Source organism: Callithrix jacchus, chromosome 7, assembly GCF_049354715.1.
Source record: "Callithrix jacchus isolate 240 chromosome 7, calJac240_pri, whole genome shotgun sequence".
Classification (NCBI taxonomy): domain Eukaryota; kingdom Metazoa; phylum Chordata; class Mammalia; order Primates; family Cebidae; genus Callithrix; species Callithrix jacchus.
Window position 1 is genome coordinate 107,321,707 of NC_133508.1, and position 21,609 is coordinate 107,343,315.

Below are 21,609 nucleotides of genomic sequence, written 5' to 3' on the forward strand. Positions count from 1 at the left end.
AATGAATGTTTATAAGCAACATCCTACCACCTCTCCACAGATTTTTTTTTTGAGATGGAGTCTCACTCTGTCACCCAAGCTGGAGTGCAGTGGTGCAATCTCAGTTCACTGTAAGCTCTGCCTCCTGGGTTCAAGCAGTTCCTTCCCTCAGCCTCCCAAATAGCTGGGATTGCAGATACCTGCCACCATGCCTGACTAATTTTTTTATTTTTAGTAGAGACAGGGTTTCACCATCTTTGCCAGGGTAGTCTTGAACTCCTGACCTTGTGATCCACCTGCCTTAGCCTCTCAAAGTGCTGGGATTACAGGTGTGAGCCACTGTGCCAAGCCAGATACTCTTACCTCTTATCACCCACCTTTGAAGTACAAGTATAGAATGATATGTGGTATACTCTGACTCGCTTGCCTTTAACAGTATGTTGTAACCAATTTGCATAAAAGAAAATTTGATTCACTATTTCTAAAGTTATGACAATTGATTCAGCAAACATTTAGTAAACATATATGTACATTGCTATATGTGGAGCACTTGCTAGGTACTGAGGAAACAAAAATGAAAAACATACAGTTTCTTACCTCAAAAGCCTTTTTATCTAGTAAGGAGTGATAAGAGATAAGTAGGTAATTATAATATTACATAATAGACCACCACAACAGAAGTAAAAAGAAAGCCACAACCTTGGATGAGATACTTGCCACATATATGAGAGAAAAGAGAATTGTATTCTAAAATATATTTTTTAAAACTCTTACAAATCAGTAATGAAGACAAACAACACAGTTTTTTAAACTGGTAAAATACAAGGGGAAACAGGTGGGTAAGTAAATACTAAAACAAAACTGAACCTTGTTATCAATCAAGGAAATGCCAAAGAGATGCCATTTTACATTTACTAGACTGACAAAAATTAGCCAGTTGTTTGTAGGTATAAGAGCAATGAAAACTCTTTTAGACTTCTTATGGCAATATAAAACACAATCACTTTGATAATACACTCTCCTGCAAAGCTGAACATGCACATTCCCTGCATTCCATCAATTCTCCTCTAAAGGCAAGAAACTAGAAAAATTATCATACGTGTCATTCAGGGTACTTGAAATGTTTCCAATGCCAGAAAACTGATAAAAAGCCAAATGTTTATCACCAGGAGAGTATGTAAATACATTCTGTTAATCACACAAAGGAATATTTCACAGCAAGGAAAATTAGTAAACTATAATTACAATAATGTGTATTAACTTTAGAAATATAATTTGAATGGAAAAAAGTTTTAGGAGATGGCATACATCTGTAATATCATATTTGCAAACCTCAAAACAAGCAAAACTCAAAATATACTATTTAGGCATAAGTACATAAGAAACCTATTTTTATAAGTAAGTGATAAATATAGTATTTAGAATTGTGGTTATCGCTAAAGGTAAGGTAGGGGATGGAATCAGGGAGAAGGTGAATATTAATATTGGAACTATTCTAATTTTGAAGTTGAATTGTGGTTCTTTACATTCTACTTTTTATGCTCATGAGTTTTCATTTTATAATTGTGCTTTGTAACCTACATATGTATTACATACTTACATTCTTTGTTACCTAAATAATTTTTCCCTTGATGACTACTTCAGTGCTTTTTAAAATATATTAAATATCAAATTTTATTTTATCCAAAATAATTGGTAACTGATTTACAGGCATTTATTTTAGGCATGTTATTAATTTGACTATTGGGTAATATTCAGCACTGCAGATAAATATAATTTGATGTGGTTGATGCTAAGAAAATGGGATACAGGGCTATGACAGCACCTGGAAAGGACACCTGTTTAGTGAGGAAACTAAAAGAACAGAGGCGTGATGTCAAATAAGCCTAGAGGGATAAGCAGAAGGCAGGTCATGCTGGGCTTTATCCTGTGGGAAATGAGAACAGGAATATAAAATGTTTTACACAGGGAAAGGACTTGATCAAATTTTTTTTTAAAGAGCACCCCTGACAGCTTTTCAGAGAATGCATTAGAGTGGACAGACTTGAAGCAATGGAACTAGTTAAGAAGTTTCTATAGTAATTCAGGTAAAAGTAAATGGAAACAATGGGTGGTGGGAAGAAATGCTGTATTAGTCCATTCTCACATTGCTATAAAGAACTACCTGATACTGGGTAATTGACAAAGAAAAGAAGTTTAATTGACCCACAGTTCCTCAGGATGTGCAGGAGGCATAGCTAGGAAGGCCTCAGGAAAGTTACAGTTATGGTGGAAGGCAAAGGGGAAGCAAGCATGTCTTTACCTGGTAGGAGGACAGAAAGTGAGAAGGGAAGTGCTATTTACCTTTAAACAACCAACTCTCATAAGAACTCCATCTCAAGAACAGCAAGAGGGAGGTACACTGCCATGATTCAAACACCTCCCACCAGGTCCCTTCTTCAACACATGGGGATTACAATTCAACAGGACATTTGGGTGGGGACACAGAGCCAAACCATAACAAATGTGTAGATCCAATATCATGATAAATGTTAGAGCCAAAACAATCTTGTGATTGGACATAGGGCATAGAGATAGATAAAAGTTCCAGGGTTGATACCCATGCTTCTAATTTGATCAGGTTAGTGATGATGTCCATCCACTAAGAAAGGAAATACAGAAAGAGTAATAGGTGGAAGTCAAGAAGAGAGAAGAGTTTAAGTTTTTACATGTTGATTTGAAGTAGCTTTAAGGCATCTAAGTGGAAATGTTCAGTGGATATTTGGATATATTTATTCTAAGTTCAGTAGAGAAATCTTAGTTGGAGATAACAGATTAAAGAATCATCAGAACATGTAATATTGAGCCATGAGTAAGGCAGACGGATGACCCAGAACCTCATCGAACACCAACATTTAAGAGATATACAATACACAGGAAGAACAGGCAGAAAAGATATAATCAAAGATTGGATCAATACAGTGATTTTACTGTAAGCTAATTGATTTTACTGTAGAAAATTCAATGGAAACATTGTTGCACTTCAAGGAAGTATTTCATTTAGTAAACATGAGAAGTTCATTCAGTAAACATGAGATCTGCGCTATGCCTCAAATTTAGTAATTTGTTCTCTCTTATTAAGTACTTGTAGATTTATTTTTTCATTCCACTCTGCCACCACAATGTTGGCTTTATCCTAAAACTGGTTCCTCTCATAATTGTTACATTACTACCAATGGCAACTGTTAATATGAGCTTCCTCTTTCAAATCCAGTGAGAGAGAAGCAAACTTTCCAGTAGCTGTCTCTTATGTGCAAAACCTTTCTTCCCTGAGTCTTTCAACAAGCGTCATCTTACATATCATCGATCCAGAAATGCTAAAGACTTCCCATCCCAGCAAAAGAAATGGAGTTATATAATTGGCTTTGACTGATCAGTTGGAGTGGACAGGACTCTCAATTTCTTTCCATTCCCTTTATGTCTAGCCTAACTACTCACCCCCTGACAACTGCAAAAATAATATTAACTTTTGAAAATGTCCACTAAGAAAAATGTGAGGAGAAGAACAAGGGAAAGTGACGCCTTGGAAATAGTGGGGGAAAAAAATGTTTTAAGGAGGAAATGGTTAACTGTCAAATGATGCACAAAAACATCAAGCAAGATAAGTATAACTGAAGGCTCCAAGGAGGTCATTGGTGATCTCAGCAAAAGCAGTTTACTTAAATGATGGGGTGGAATCCATAGAGATCTACATTAAAGGGTAAGTAAGGAAACCTATAAAACTCAAGAAAAAGTCTCCTTCTGAGTGAAAAGAATGAATGACAATGGAATCTAGTAGGAGACAGTCTATAAAGAAGATAAAAGGAATATTTAAGATGGCAGACACCTGAACATATTTAAAGACTTAGAGAAGAAGCCATTAGTGATGAGGAAGTTGGAAATCTCAGACATAAAAAGGGGAAATATGCTTCTTTATGAGGAAAAAGGGGAGAATGAATGTGATGGTAGGATGTTGAAGGAATACCTAGCAGAGCCTAGTGGCAAGTTAACTGACCAATGAAGGAATCATATTCACTTATATAATTACAAAAGGTCACTATCCTTTTACCTTAAAAGGAAAAGCCTTATTCATTTATTATTCTAAATGGAAGTAACACATGTTTATATTATCTATTCATACATACATTTTATATGAAATCTATTTTCAAAGTCCATGATATTATATATGATCATACCATTCATACAAGTCATAATGATTGTTTTCTTGCCTCCCTACCTGCTTTAAGGACCCCATGCAACCCTGTGATTTGTGAACTGGTTAACCTTATTAAAGGCTCAAATAAGTGTTGAATCTATCTGAAAACTGTAAACTTTTATATTTCTTGTTAAATAAGAAGCAATGTACTAAATGTACTATGTCTTCTTCCTACTATTATGATAAGCAAGTTCTGATTAACCCATATTATAGCAATTTTGCCTAAAATCTGAGATTTCCAAACCTATACATATGTCCCACCTGTCACCTCTCAGTGTAGAGAGAATAAGGACCACTTTAAATATTCAAATTTAGATTTTATTATACATTAGTTGAATATGTCAAGTTAATATTCAGTGAGAATCAACCTAAGGAAAGAAAAATGGTCATGGGAGTATTAGCTTGGACTGTAAAATTTACAGAAATAGGTGTGATAATTGTATTATTAGTTATTGGGTTTCTATTTGACTCTACAATGACATTTTTAAAAGCTAATATTTTTGCAGTTGTCATCGAGTGAGTAAGCTATACATAATGGGAATGGAAAGATAGAAAGTTAGCTATAAATTGAATGGGGAATCAAAGGCAAATAAGTGGTGAAGAATTCTTAGCACTGTCCAATTTGAGTTTATTTCTCTAAGCCTCTAGATTTTAAAAAAAATATTATCTCTATAAGTAAGATCGGAAACCACAGGATTGCTGTAGAGATTTGGTGGGAAATTATGAAAAGGCTTTGGCTGAACTTGTGGCTTTCTGTTCTGACTACCATAGATTTTTGGTTACTCATACCCATGCCAGCCAGTACCCCAAGCACCATAGAGAACAAAATTGGGTACCTTCCAAGATGTGGATTTAAAAATTTAGACAATAAAGTAATTGGACAAGAAGTGTTTAGTTCTCAGAATTTTGCTCCTGTATCTATTGTCCCTGTCCTTTGTAGCTGAGAGTGGCAAAGTGACGGAAAAATGCCAAGAGTGTTAAATGCTGTCTTTTTCTAAAATGGAGTAATAGTAGGTGGTAGATTTTATTCCTCTCTTGCTATGTACTTTTTTGTGTGTGTGGCAGAATCTCACTCTGTCGCCCAGGCTGGAGTGCAGTGGCACGATCTCAGCTCACTGCAGCCTTTGCCTCCTGAGTTCAAGTGATTCTTGTGCCTCAGCTTCCCAAGTAGCTGGGATTACAGGCACCCACCACCATGCCTGGCTAATTTTTATATTTTTAGTAGAGACGGTATTTTCCATGTTGGCCAGGCTAGTCTCAAACTCCTGACTTCAAGTGATCTGCCCAAGCTTCCCAAAGTGCTGCAATTACAGGCATGAGCCACCATGCCCAGCCCAAAATCTGAAATTTTGATGTCTATTAGTATAAAAAATTTAGAATTCACTGTTAGAATAATATTTTATAGCTATATAAATCCCTCACCCCAAAATTCTAGGCAGTATTATATGAACATTTTAAGAACTGCTGTTTAAAACTTTTGCAATTGCTGAAAACAATCATGATTTCACAAGGAGAATTTGTATTTTAGAGTCCTATTAAGAACCTCTGTTACGCCTACAGCCTATCGAATTATGCCACAGTCACTATAGGCAGAATATGTGGTACCGTGTATTAAATCTTGACATAAGGCATTGTGTTAAATGCTTTTATGTATTTCTTTTTTTATTATTACACTTTAAGTTCTGAGGCACACGTACAGATTGGATAGGTTTGTTGCCTAGGTATGCACATGCCATGTGGCTTACTGCTTTACTGTATTTCTTTATCGAGCTTTCACAACAACCATGTGAAGTAAGCACTATTATTTTGTTGAAGAAGAAACTGATACTCGCAGTTTAGGTTACTTGCCAAGCTCACATAGGTAACTTATCATTTTATATTACCCTCCTATATGTAACAGAAAATAATATAAAGGTGACATTATAAAAGATAAATGCAAAAACATGTTATTTTAAATTCAGACATTACACTCTGATTTGGTCAAATCCTCCATAGGGATGCCAAGGCTGTTTTGCCCTAATTCTAAAATGATACTCTTTTAAAAGTATTAGGAGTCCTAACACGTTGAAGATCCATGAGATGTAAAATTAAAGGATAATATCTGCAAGGGTATGTTAGAGTGATGGAGCAGAAAAACACTGCAGCCAAAAGACTACAGTGAGATATTAAAACAACTGAAACCAAACACCTCTCTTATAGAATGGATAACCAAGAAACTGTAAAATCCTAGCATTTTAAAATCTAAAAATTATTTAGTAACAAAAGACTAGGCATTCAAAGGTCTCCTTTAGCATCAGTGACTCTTTCCCCCTGCGTGTTCTAGGTTAAGTGCATAACCACTTGGCAGTTGGAGTAATAAAGATGGATAACAAGGGTCAATATCAGGATGGACATAAACGAAGAAGTCTTTAAAATTTGCTTGATTAGTCTCACAAACTTACCTCTTCTGCTGAACTTGGCTGTGATTTTCTCACATCTGCAGTATCAGTTCAGCTACTAAGCACTTTAGGATTACCAGGGTTATCATCTCTGAGACATACCTAGGAATTTGTCGGAAGAAGAAACTAGAAGAAAGTGTGTGTGTGTGTGTGTGTGTGTGTGTGTGTGTGTGTGTGTGTGTGTTTGTATTTTCATGTTCTTGTTATCCTTCCTTTACCCCATCCCAACCCCAAATTGTAATTTTTGCTTTACCTAAAGTATTTTTTAAAAATTTTTATTAAATTTCTCAGAAGGAATATTCTTTTCTTATTTTAATTTTGGCATTTGTCATGTTCTTACAATAATACATTTCAATGTTTCTTTCTATGCAAATTTAGAAAGGTTAAGATCTAAAATATCTTTTGAAAGTCATAAATTTTTTTTTGTCAACCATATGGCCAAATCATCATTTGTGCTTTAAAATAACTAGATCAAATTTCTACTGGAATGTTACTTGGTAATATAAGTCAGTCTATTATAAAAAACTTTTCAGAAGATCAAAATAAACCAATGTCATTTAAAATAAGTAAGATATTTAAAAGTACAACTCAAGAAAAATCACCTTAACCTATGTATCTAGAAATTTAAATTAAAGTATTTTATCATTTTATAAATATCTAAAATAGACAAGCATAGCCAGTTGCTGTTATTCACACTTGTAATCCCAGCACTTTGGGCAGCTGAGCAGGAGGAGGCCAGGAGTTCAAGACCAGCCTGGCCAACATGGCAAAACCTGGTCTCTACTTTTAAAATGTCAAAAAAAATTAGCTGGACATGGTGTGTGTCTATAGTCTCAGCTACTGGGGAGGATAAGCGTGAGAATCGCTTCAACCCAGGAGGCAGAGGTTGCAGGGAGCCAAGATCATGCCACTGCACTCCAGCCTGTGTGAAAAGAGCGAAACTCCATTCCCCCCTGCAAAAAATATAATCATTAAATTACAGTCACTGAAAAGTAAACATATCGAAATTGTTTTCCACTGAAAAGAAATATGCTATCAGTACTCTATGTATGTAGAAATGGAATAAAAGTAACTATAAGTTTTGGCTTTCGTAATTTAAGTCAAAGTAGGCATTGTGCTGTTGAGGACCCTTATGTCAAAGTGTTAGAAAGAATGTAGTTTATTTACATGGAAATAGAAGAAAGTCTGAAATAGATCAGAGAGAGAGATGAGGATTTAAATGTTGGAAAAAAATAGATGGCAGAAAGTAGAGTAGATCATGAGGTTGTAAGCAAGTCAAGATATAGAAGAAACAGATATGAAAATCAACCAGGTAAACGGTACATAAAAGAGACAGGGAAATAGAAATATTTTTTATTTCCATTAACCTCAAAGTCAAGAATCAGTTCTTGTTTAGAGTAAAATAGAAATTGAAATATGATTCTAAAACCTGAGTGACTGTCAATGCTATAACTAAATTCTCCTTTTGTACGGAAGTAAATATATCAAGTAGAATTTTTTTTTTTTTTTTGCCTTAGGCTTTGCATTTTTTCTCTCCCAAAGAAATGCATGTTATTAGCAGCGAAGAACCCCCAGGAGTAAGCCTTTACTTCATGGGTCGGTAAGCAAATGAAAATCTTCTCCATCACTGGGAGTAATACCAGTCTCAATCATGACTTCTCTTTCTTGGTTTTCTTTCCCAAGCCTCATTTTTCTCCTCTGACAGTAGCAAATTTTTTACTGATTAGAGTAAATGTTATTTCTGGTAGACTGGGCAGTCACTAAAGCTCAAAAACAAATTGCAGTTCCTTACAGAGAGTCATTCTGAATTCCCAATAAACTTTCTAAATGCTGGGGAAAGGGATCTTTTGAGTCATTAAGTAGGTGGAGATTCTCTGTTTCCCTCATCTTCTTTCCCTACCTCCTTTTGATGGTGTCACGTAGAACTTCGTGTCAAGCAATATAGACTGCATTGGTATCTGTGGTAACAGCATATTCTGCTGAGGCTGCTGAGGAAAAGTCGTTTCAGGAGACAGCAGCCAAATGCATTCACTGTCGGTAAGCTCTGCCCAAAAGTCGTTTCAGGAGACAGCAGCCAAATGCATTCACTGTCGGTAAGCTCTGCCCAGAAACAAGGAATGAGTTCAGTGAAAGGGCAGATTGATTAAATCATATAACTTTTAATTTAAAAAGTGTTTGGCACAATCTGTAGCCCCTGGAGAGACATTTTTAAACAAAAATTATGCAGTTTTTCTCTTGACAAAAAGCCATTTTTTCAAGACATAAAGAAGTGGAACAGTGGGAAGATACCAAATGTGTCCAAATAAAAAGAGCCTTCATCTTAAGTGGGACTTTGAAAATGACTCTCTAGATGTACAGTAATGCAACCCTACTTTCCTTGGAGTTTTGGTATCTAGAAATAGTCTAGAACTGAATTATTTGTGTAACTAATAAGCACCTACTCTTTAATTTCACCTCTGGTTGAAAAGGAACTTTTAAGTAGTAGTTACAGTCATCCTGGTTGCCTGAGAGGCAGTCAACCACTGCCACACAAACACTCTCCGAGTTAGGAGTTAGGAGGAGAGGCAGATGGATGAAAATTATACCTTCTGTAACTTTGGATGAGTGGTCAGTTGTTGTCAACATTGTTAGACACCCACCAAACACCAACAGCAGGCTTTCGAGATATCTGATGCTTACATTTAGTGATATATTCGTGATACATTAAGACACCCCTTTACTTCCCCTACCTAACAAATCTATGCCTGTATCCCTACCAAACTTGCTTTAGCATGGTCTTTATGGCAATAACATTAGTTATTGCTCTGGAACAGAATAAAAATGCACTGTTTGAGGTGATAAAAATTACCCTATGCAGAAAAATCCGAAGAACAATTATACGAATATCTGCAGGCTCAAATCAGGTGGCGCTTCTTTTACGTAACTTTGCCAGTAATCTTATTCAGATGAATTAAATGTACTCTTCTGAAACATATCTTAATGGATATATTATCATGTTACTTTTTTCCAGAAAATCAATAGAGCCATGCCTTTTGCTATACTTAGGAAAATAAGATTAAATACATCCAATTAGAATCACTGTCTCCACAACTGCAATTATCAATATAAGATAAAGACAGCATATACAGATGTAGACTTGCTTGTTAAAAATTGTTAGCCAATGCTAAATAAACCAAAGTATATTAACTGGAGGAAATCAAAAATTCCATGATAATCAGACCTTTCAGAGGCAGCTCTGTGACCTAGTAACAGCAGCTGAATCAGGAAAAAGGGTTTGAAGAAATTAATGAAATCAGTTATTTCATTGATCCATTTCAAATATTTATTTTCTTAATCTGAAGAGCTAGGATAATATATTCCTAATTGATTGATTTTAGTATTATTTAATTAATAGATGTTTTTAAAATCTACTCTATTTCTATTGTTACTAGAATTGTTCTCAAAAATAATGGGGATAGTAGGTTGTGAAAATGTGAATGGAATGAAATCTCTAACTTAAAGCAAAAATGACAGCTGAATAAAATATTGTTTAATTTACAGTCACTTTTTTATTGGATTTTCTTAATACAACATTATTCTTTAACTCACAAAGCATACCTTTATTTGCTAATACCAATGCAACAATACAGCTGTCTGCAGTATTAAAGGACATCACTGTCACAAAATCGGGGATTGTTCTCACCCAGTCTCACTCTAAATTATTTCTTTAATAAAAGTGTAAGCCCAAGAAATGTCTGTCAAAAATCTATTAAGTCAGAATTAGAAAATAAACTTGCCACATATTAAGCCAATAGAAAGACTGGTAGATTAAAGTACTTACTCCATCAATATTTGACATAGATATTCCTTAAAACAAATGGCTGTTCTTAGAAAATTGAGATAACTCAGTAGCATTTATACTGCCTTTGCTTGGGGAGAAATCTAAAAGCAAAACTGCAGAATTAATCCAATGCCATAAAAATGTGCCCGGTTGAATATGTAACTTGAAGTCCTACATAAATTGACAACTGGCAAAAATAAGAATAGTTGCCAGATAGAGATGTCAAAAAAATAAGATTTCATTTCTTAGGCCGGGCGCGGTGGCTCAAGCCTATAATCCCAGCACTTTGGGAGGCCGAGGCAGGTGGATCACGAGGTCAAGAGATTGAGAACATCCTTGCCAACAAGGTGAAACCCCGTCTCTACTAAAAATACAAAAATTAGCTGGGCATGGTGGTGCACACCTGTAGTTTCAGCTACTCAGGAGGCTGAGGCAGGAGAATTGCCTGAACCCAGGAGGTGGAGGTTGCGGGGAGCCAAGATCACGCCATTGCACTCCAGCCTGGGTAACAAGAGCGAAACACCGCCACACACAAAAAAAAGATTTCATTTCTTGCCACTTGGCCTTTATCTGACTTACTCTACTACCTGTAGTTTCTTAGAAATCTTAAGGGTAAAATAAATTGTCAAACTTTTATCATTATTTTTGACGTCTTCCATTTGAGGAATATATGTCAGCATCATCACAAAACAAACCATAGGTTGAAAAGTATAAACTCACCCTCAGTTTCATCATTCTATTTAAGGATGCTCCATTGTTTTTTAATTTTGGTTAATAATTTTATAAATTCATGGCTATGTTTTGTTGGTTAACATTTAATTATAGGCAAATGTACTTATGGAGATTCAATATGCCAGAGATGACTGCCTTTGTGTATCAGCCAGCTGCCATGCTGCCTTTCACTGAGGTGAAAGGTCCTACCACCTCACCTTTTCATCTGTCAATGGGGACACTGAAGTATATTATCAGTATCTGACTCCAAAAAATTCGAGATCAGCAAATATTTTGAATGCCCTCTAAAAGTACTACAGTGTTCCACCAGAATGAAATGTCACCAAAATCCCGGGATAGGAGAAGGAACATCTTCCTGTTCCCTCTATTTTAAGCTGCAGAGCTTTTTTCCACATGTTTATGCAAGTTTGTCTTCTGACACTGAAATGGGAGAACATAGATTGTAGCATCAAGCTGTCCTAAATACAAATAAAGCAAGACAAAAAAGTTCAGCTTAATGGCTTGTCATAATCAGAAAAAGAATATCTACAGTACATACAGTAGGCACTGCACTAAGATGCTTAACATGCAAAACACTCTCATGTCATCTCCGTAACTTTATGGGACCAGGAGTTAGGGGTATAAAATTGAGGGATACTGGATTGGAATCCAGTGTTGTCTGAGTAAAGAGATTACTCTACCCACTAATTATTCTCTTCATATATTTTAGACCACCCACTCCACCCAACAAAAAAATCGGAAAACATTATAGCATAGCCCATTGCAATATTAACCTCAATACCAGGAATATATATGAGATATATATGTGTGTGTGTGTGTGTGTGTGTGTGTGTGTGTGTGTGTGTGTGTATAAACTAGTACTTTTTGGCATGGCTTGGTATTGTTTCTTTTGTTTCATTTTCAAAAGAGAGACACTCAAGTACTAGTCACATTTTTTAAAAGGATTTCTGAGTCCTCTTCAATTTGTTTTTATTGGTCCTATGCAAATCAAAATTTTTAGAGATTTAAAATGCATCTATTTTCCAAACCTTCATGTTCTTTAATCTGAAACACAATTTCTTTACTGACCTTTGTGAATCTCAGAACAAAAAGAATCAGGAACACTATGAACAACTAAAATTTAAACTTTAAAAGCACTAGAGACCTTTTCATCATATTGAATTTAGCTCATTTTGTTAATTTGTTTCTCAACAACTTAGCACATCAAACTTCCTGAGTATATCCTCTGTGATTTCTGTCAACCCTTCTTGGTTGACGCTGTAACCCTTTTCCACAAAATAACCTGAGTCCTGTCATCAAAACCACCTATGAAAGTGATATAACTGCACTGAGTACTGACAAGTCCAGCAAAATGATAATTACACTAATACAGGGTACCTTGCATAGGTGATACACTAAACTATGTAGTAAACTGTTCTATAAAAAAAAATCTCAACTTTTGTCTTAGTTCTTACTAAGATCTTGTCTTTTGTTTTCTTTTAAGCAGAAGTTCAGGAGAACTGTTCACCTTAGCTTTGTCTTTATTGGCCCTTGAGCAAGTTAAACTTTGCTTCTCAGTTTTCCCATCTGAGAAGAAAGGACAAATGATGCTTATCTTATAGAGTGGCTTTGAAAATTAACCACAATTATGATGTAAAATGCTTATCACGGTAACTGTTATATTAAGTGCTTAATGATAGGCATTATAATATTTATTATTTTGGATAAAAATCTATGTGAATTATGGATAAGCTAACTTTCATTTAGCTTTGTTCCTAACAATAGGTTATTAATGAGGCCAAAGTCATGTGTTTTCATCTCTTTGAGTTAGTTATCCATGAATACAGACTCCTCTCTTCACCTAGACGGTTGTATTAAAAACATATACAGTGACGGGGGTGGAGATACCAAGGGGTGCAAAAACAAAGATGAATCACCGAAACTTAAAATATTAGTCATGTTAATAGTGCAGAATAAGTAGTATCATCTTGACTTATGGCAGAATGTATTTGGTTAGTTATTGTGTATTCTGTTCCCATCCATAAAAGATGTCTCAACGTCTGAAACAAAAGCATAATTTACTTCTTACTTACAAATAACTTGCAAGGTACAACCTCTGTGAGCTAAACAGGATTTGAGGAAGCAAGGAGTTCAGTGATTGGTGGATTTTGAGAAGTTAGAATATTTAAGAGTTAGTTGGCAAAACTTTAACTGGGAGAAGCGTGGTTACTTGAGTGAGACTTGCTGACTGGCTGACTTTCAAGTGAAGTTTCTAAAGCAAGTTGTTATTGATTAATTACTGCAGGTTTAAAATCAGTTTTTTCCAGTGGTTATTTATTTCTATGGCCAGTTAGACCTTCACTCTTTATTCTGCAGATAAGAACTTTTTGTTCTCATTGACGTTAGAGTGCTATATTCCAAGCAAAACACTCAGTGTATTGCATTATCTTCTTTAATCTTCACAATATTCTAATCAGCACTAATTATTATATCCACATTTTTATCTGTTAAGCAGAAAGCTTATGTACCTTGTATAAGATTGCATAACTAAAAAGTAACAAAGCAAGGAATAAAACTCAGGTTCATTTGACTCCAAAGACTATGTTATCTCTACTGCATGTATAATTATTTTTTAATTAACTCCTGGCATTTCTATAACCACCTTCATTTCCTTAATTTTGCCATTTCAAGAATGCTATATAAATGGGGTCTGTACGTATGTAACCTTTTGGGATTGGCTCTTCCAGTATACTTCTCTGGAGATTCATTCAGGTTGTTGTATGTGTCAATAGCTCTTTCCTTTTTATTGCTGAGTAGTATACCATGGTATGGATATATCACAGTTTATCATTTACCTGTGGAAGGACATCTGGATTATTTTCCATCTTTGGCTATTTTGAAGAAAAGTTGCTATAAATATCTGTGGGCACCTTCTCCTGTGAACCTAAGTCTTCATAAGTCTCTGTGATGAATGCCCAGGAATGTAACTGCTGAATCACATGGTACTTGCGTGTTCAGTTTGTAAAGAAACTACCAAACATTTTTCCAGAGTGGCTCTACCATTTTACATTGCCATTAGCAATATATGAGTAATTTAGTTTTTCCTCATCCTCTCCTGCATTTGGTGTTGGCACTGTGTTTTTTCTTAGTCATTCTATTAGGTATGTAGTGATATATACATTTAGTGAAAATTAATTCAGATTAAGATGTAAATTATGCAAATATGATTTTAATTTCCGTAATGACTAATATTGAACATCTTTTCTTGTACTTATTTGCCTCTATCTGTATATCCTCTTTTGTAAAATATCTCTTCGTTTCTTTAGCCCATGTTCTAAATGGATTGTTTGGCTTTTTATCATTGAGTTTGAGAATGCTTTATATATTCTAGGTACTATCTTTATCAGATATATGATTTGCAAATGTTCTTTCCAACTGTGTAGATTGACTTTGTTTTATTCTCTTAACATTTACCATTTAAGTCTGTGATCTATTTTGAGTTAATTTGATATGAGACATAAGTCAAAGTTTATTTATTGTGCTTGTGGAGGTCAAACTGGGCCAACACCATACTGGCTAATTTTTTCATAAAACAATTTTAGAGATGAAGTGTTACTATGTTGTCCATGCTGGAGAATTCTTATTTAAATCTATGATAGAAATGCCAAGTGAAACCTTTAGGGCTTGGATATTTTTTTCTAGGAGTTTTAAATTACTTTCTTGATGGTTGCAGGGCTATTCAAATTATCTATATTTTATTATTGGGTGAGTTGTGGTAGTTTGTGCTTTTCAAGGAAGTGGCCCAGCTTATTAGAATTGGCAAATGTTAGAGTTGTTTGTGGTACTACCTTTTTATTATTATGTCTAAAGGGTTAATGATATCCTCTCTTCATTTCTAATTTTGGTTCATATGTGTCTTGCTTCTTTTTTTCTTTTCAGTCTTGCTAGAAGTGTGTTGATTTTATTGATCTTTTCAAAGAAACAACTCTTTGTTTCATTATTTTGTCAGTTTTTCATTTTCAATTTCATTGATTTCTACTTTTTTGTTTATTAGTTCCTTCCTTTTGTTTACTTTGGGTTTATTTTGCTTTTCTTTTTTCTAGGCTGTTGTGGTGGGATCTTAATAATTAAATTGATACATCTTTTTTTTAAATACATACATTTTAGGGCTATTAATTTTCCTTAGCACTACTTTAGCTGTTCCATGAATTTTGATATGTTGTACTTTCACCTATTTAGAGTTTAATATATTGACTTATTTCCCTTGAGATTTCCTCTTTGAACTGTGGATTAATTAGAAGTGTGTGTTTAGTTTTCAACTGTTTGAATATTTTTGTTTTTTCTGTTACTCATTTTTAGTTTGATTCTATTATAGTTCTATTATAGTTAAATAACACATTCTATATTATTTCAATCATTTTAAATTTGTTGAGATTTGTTATCTGTTTCAGGCTATGGTCTATCTTCATAAATATTCTATGTGAACTTGAAGAGAATGTGTACTCTATAAGTGATAATTGGATATAATTAATGATATTATTGAATTTTACATTTTTAAATAATTTTCAGCCTAGTTTTTCCATCAGTTATTGAGAGATTGATGTTAAATTCAACTAAAATGTAGATTTTTCTATTTCTCTTTCAGTTCTATCAATTTTGTTTCAAAATTTTGCAGCTCTATTGTTTGATGTGTACATATTTAAGATTGCTATATTTTCTTGGTAAATTGAATCTTTTTTCATTATATAAAATCCCTCTCTGTCTCTTGTAAATGTTCTTTTGTGGGCCGGGCGCGCTGGCTCAAGCCTGTAATCCCAGCACTTTGGGAGGCCGAGGCGGGTGGATCACGAGGTCAAGAGATCGAGACCATCCTCGTCAACAAGGTGAAACCCCGTCTCTACTAAAAATATAAAAAAATGAGCTGGGCATGGTGGCGCGTGCCTGTAATCCCAGCTACTCAGGAGGCTGAGGCAGGAGAATTGCCTGAACCCGGGAGGCGGAGGTTGCGGTGAGCCGAGATCGCGCCATTGCACTCCAGACTGGGTAATAAGAGCGAAACTCCGTCTCAAAAAAAAAAAAAAAAATGTTCTTTTGCACTGAAGTCTACTTTATCTGTTATTAATATAGTTATTTCTCTTTTCTTTCATGATCTATCTTTTTAGATTCTTTTGCTTTCTACCTGCTCATATCACTATATTTGAAGTTATTTCATATAATCTGCATATAGTTAGGTAATGTTCTTTAATCCACTCTGCCAAAATATCTATCATTGAATTTGTGTATTTAGACCTTTTACATTTAATGTAAGAATTGATACATTAAGATTTAAGTCTCAACTTAATTTTTGTTTTCTGTTTGTGTTTTTTGTTTGCTTGCTTGCTTGTTTTTTGCTTTTGTTTTCTTTATCTTGCTTCCTGTGGCCCACCTGAACATTTTTCAGAATTCCATTTTTATTTATAGTGTTTTTAATGTTATATATCTAGTTTTGAGTATTTTATATTTATAGTATTTTTAGTATATCTTTTTCTATAGCTTTTTTAGTAGGTGCTCCTGGTATTACATTATATATACATAACTTACAAGAGTCTAGTGGTGTCATCTTTTACCAGTTCAAGTGAAGTGTAGAAATCCATTATATTCATCCTCCTCTGTGATAGTTGTCTTATGTATTTTCTCTACATACATTTAAAGTTACATCAGATGTTGCCATAATTTTTACTTCAATCATCAAACATAATTTCAAAAATTCAAGAGGGAAAAAAAGCTTTTTGCATTTACCTGTATATTTCTTACCATGTTCTTTCTTTCTTCCTAATGTTACACGGCTTTATTTTTTACCATTTCCTTTCTATTTAGGAAACATTCTTTAGACATTATTCTAGGAATAATAAAGTCTGTAGCAACAAATTACATTTGCTTTATTTCACTTGAGAATATCTTTTAATTTTCCTTCCATGGCTAAAGAATATTTTCACAGGTATAGGATTTCAAGCTAACAGTTATTTTCTTTCAGCCCTTGAAAAATATTATGCCACTAATTCTGTCATCCATGGTTCTCAATGAGATATCCATGTCATGAAAAGTCTTCTTCCTATATGTAAGGTGTCATTTTTTTCTCTGGCTGATTCTAAGACTTTTTCTTTTCTTTAGTTTTTAGAAGTTTAATTATAGTGTGTCTGTATTAGTGCATTTTCACACTGCTATGAAGAAATACCCAACACTGGGTAATTTATAAAGGAAAGAGATTTAATTGACTCAGTTCCATATTGCCAGGGAGGCCTCAGGAAACTTACAATCATGGCAGAAGGCAAAGGAGAAGCAGGCACCTTCTTCAAAGGGTGGCAGGACGAAGTGTGTGCAAGCAGGAGAAATGCCAGATGCTTATAAAACCATCAGATCTTGTGAGACTCACTCACTAGCATAAGAACAGCATGGAGGAAACTGCTCCCATGATCCAGTTACCTCCACCTGGACCCACCCTTGACATGTGGTATTATAGGGATTATAAGAATTACAATTCAAGATGAGATTTTGGGTGGGGACACAGCCAAACCATTTCAGAGTCTATTTATAGATTTCCTTTGGTTTGTTCTATGTGGAGCTCTTGCTTCTTGAATCTACTTGCTTGCTTCTTGAATTCTTGCTTCTTGAATTTGTAAGTTTTTTATTTCTTACCAAATTTCAGACTTTTAAGCCATTATTTTATTATGTAATTTTTCAGCCCCAACTTCTTTCTTCTTTCCTCATGATAACATGATTATTAGAACTTTTGTATAGTCCCACAGGTTCCTAAGACTCTGCTCATATTTTTGTCGATGTGTTTTCTCTCTGTTATTCAGATTGGATAATCTATATTGTTCTATATTCCAGTTCACTGTTTCTTTCCTCTATTTTTTGCAGTCTGCTATTAAACCTATTCACTGACTGAGTTTTTGATTTGTCATTGTATTTTTCAGCTCTAAAATTTCCGTTTCTTTCTTCTTTATTTCTTCTGTTTCTTTGCTGAGACTTTTCTTAATTTTTATATATTTTTTATTGACACAGTCTCACTCTGTCTCCCAGGCTAGAGTGCAGTGGTGTGATCAGAACTCATTGCAGCCTGGACCTCCTGAGCTCAGGTGATTCTCCCACTTCAACCTCCTGAGTAGCTGGACTACAGGCTTGTATCACCACACGCATCTAATTTTTTTATTTCTTGAAAAGACAGGATTTCCCTGTGTTGCTCAGGCTGGTCTTGAACTCCTGGCCTCACCTGACCCACCTGCCTCACCTTCCCAAAGTGCTGGGATTATAGTGGTGAGCCACCATGCCAAGGCCTTTTGCTGAGACTTTATATTTCTTTGCTGATGTTTTCTGGTTTTTCATTTGTCTCAAGTGTGTGTGCGTAATTGATCATTGAAGCATTTTTAAGTGACTGCCTTAAACATAAGATAATTCCAACATCATTGTCCTCTCAGTATGGGCATCTATGGATTGCCTTGTTTTTATTTGGTTTGATATCTTCCTGATTCTTGCTATGATGAGTGATTTTTTTAATTAAAACCCGGGCATTTTTATATTATGTTATAAAACTCTGTATCTTACTTAAAGCTTCTCTTTTAGTTGCTTTCTCTGACACCACTCAAGTTGGGAAAGGGTAGGCTGCCACCTTGTTATTGCCAGATGAAGGCAGAAGTCCAATTTTTCAGTTCCGCTTTCAGTGACACTTGAGGCAAAGGCTCCTGATCATTGCAAAGAGAGGATAGAAGTTTCATCTCTCCACGTGGTCTCCATTGATATCTTGGTGGAGGTAACATCATTACCACTGGATGATAGTGAAGTCTTGACTCTCTACAAGGCCTTCTGTGACACCATCTTATTCATAACTTAAAGGGTGCTTCATTACTGCTGGGTACGCATAGAAGTCCTTGTATGGTCACCACTGACAACACTGCTGAAGAGGGGCTTATTACTAGTTGATGGGAATGAACGCTCTGCATCTTACTTGCCTTCGCTAACACCATTCTAGGAGAAGTGTTCGTGCGCCTTGTGACATCCTCATGAGGGTAAAAGTCTAGGCTCAACACTTGGCTTTTGCTCACATTATTGGGGGTGGAGCTACAGTTTTTTTCTATGATGTTCAGCTGTAAAGGAGGAATTATTGTCTAAAAGCATTTTGTCTTGTTAGACTGCATCTTTCCTATCTGTTGGTTAGAGAGAGTAGGCTTTAGTTGGAGCATTGTTTATACCCATTGGCATTTTCAGATTGCCTGCTTCTTCAGCTCCAAGTCTGTGATATATTACACAAATATAAGCCCAGAACTTACCACCATGCTATGATTTTTTTCCCCAGGTCCCGAGCTAGTCTGCCTTCTCTTCATTATTCATAGTCTTCTTACATTTATTTATGTATAGTGCCCAAGGTTTTTTAGTTTAATGGAAGAAATAGGGAAAAGTACATCTACCTCATCTACCTGGAAGCAGATGTCCCACTGGCCAAATTTTTTAACAGCTAACCTGCATTTAAAAAAAAAAGTAGGGATGCCACAGAAAACATGATGTGAATAGAAAGTAATAGGACTAGGTTTTTGTTGTTCTTGTTGTTTTATAAAATTACTGAAACCAACCTACTTACATGAGTGCTAATTCCTCGAAATCAGTAAGTTATCCTTTGGAGATAATTCTGCTTCCAAACACTTTTAGAACTCTTTTGAATATAATTTTAGAGAATGAATTGTGTTCTTTCAAACATTCTCAGTGGTGTAAATTGTAATCTTTTAAGGCAGTGTTTGATTTTTGGAAGCAAGCCCGGGTGGTTCAAGAGCCCAATTGGTAATTAAACAGATGAAAATTGGGTCATGCAATATACTTCTTAGTCTAACACGCTTTTTTAGAAGAACAGTGTAAACCAAATCAGTTTTACAGTGATAAAGCCATGTCTTTTATATTATACAAAATCTCCCAAATACTTCCAACTTTCACATAATAAGCCTGATTAACTGTGGGATGAATTTTGCATGAACAGTCCCATTTGCTATCAAATCAACTATTCTTTTCTGTGGTTTTTGACATAAATATTTTTTGGGTCCTATGAATATTGGAGTTTTTCCCTGTAAACTTCGATGGTTTTTTAGGGGGTCAGCTTCAAAACAACATATTCTATCACTATTCTCCTCAAATACATGTTATTTTGTACAACCTCCCCTTGAAAGTTCCAAACAAATGTCAAATCTTCTCTGTTTCTTTTTACTATTCAAAATGTGTAGCACAGGCTTTATAGAAACCTTCATGTTCACATTCCCCTTCGGTATGAGTCAGTGTTCTCATAGCCCTTTGCATGAATAAGTCTAGTCTCTTACATTTTCTATGTTTTCATCAGTTCTTTGAACTTCATCATAAACATCCTTATTACTTTTCTCAAACCTTTGTGCCAGTCAAAAACAACTTCCTCTTTACAGTCCTTCAGAACCATTATTGTCCCTCTGATATCTTGTCATTTATGTTTAACTTTATAAAAATTGTGTTAATCTTTGCATCCTACAGTTGTCATTCACCAACATCATTCATCATAACCTATAGCCCAAGAAAGACAAAGAACTGATGCTTCTGTCTGCTGCAAGGAGAATGACTTTACAGCATGTTGCTGTCATGCCCACTGTTTGTTTTGCCAAGCCATATAAGAGCATGAGCTCAATTACTTCATAGTAATAGATTACTAAATACAAAACATCATTCTATTTGCTTAACTATAAAGCTTGAAGTCACATTCCCAGCATCTAAAACAAATGATAGACCTAATTCACTAAGTAGGGAATTGCCCTTTGGCAAATTCAAGAGCTGCTAAAGAAATTATTCAATATTCAATATATCCTCTCTCAACAACCTGATTCTTTTTTTCTTTTTCATGGCTCCTTTTCAATTCATGGTTCAACTAATGGGAGTAGGTGTCAACTTGTGGGGAAAGGGTTGCAGTAGAATATAGGGTTTAAAAGGACAACCTTTAATAGACAGACTTGGTTCAAATTATGGTTCTCCCAGGTTACCAGTTGTACAAATTGCTTGGGAAATTTACTTAACCTCTTCCAACCTTAGTTTTGTCCTCAGTAAAAGTGGATAGTAAAAATTATCTCTTAGCACTATTGTGAAGTTTAAAGAGGTAATATGTATATGGTGTTTTAGCACATTTGCACTACGTGTTTGAGTGGTAGCTATTATTTATTAAATGCCAGTTACTTTGTCGGTCATTAAAAACTGTAAGTGGAATATGAAGCTTGCTGTCAAAGTGTTCAAAATCAGCATAATCCTGAGCTCACATCCTGTCCCATCAGAAGGAAAAAATAAACCCAAAAAGTAAGTCTGAAGGCTGTTACACCAGGATTTCAAGGCTGTGGTGAGCTGTGATCACCACACTCCAGCCTGGGCAACAGAGTAAGACTCTGTCTCTGAAA

General features: G+C 35.1%; 1 protein-coding gene across 26 annotated transcripts in view; it reads left to right on the top strand.

The window, feature by feature from the left end:
• Positions 1–21,609, top strand: part of LRRC7 (leucine rich repeat containing 7) — a 597,290-nt gene that overhangs the window by 523,602 nt on the left and 52,079 nt on the right. The window lies entirely within an intron of this gene.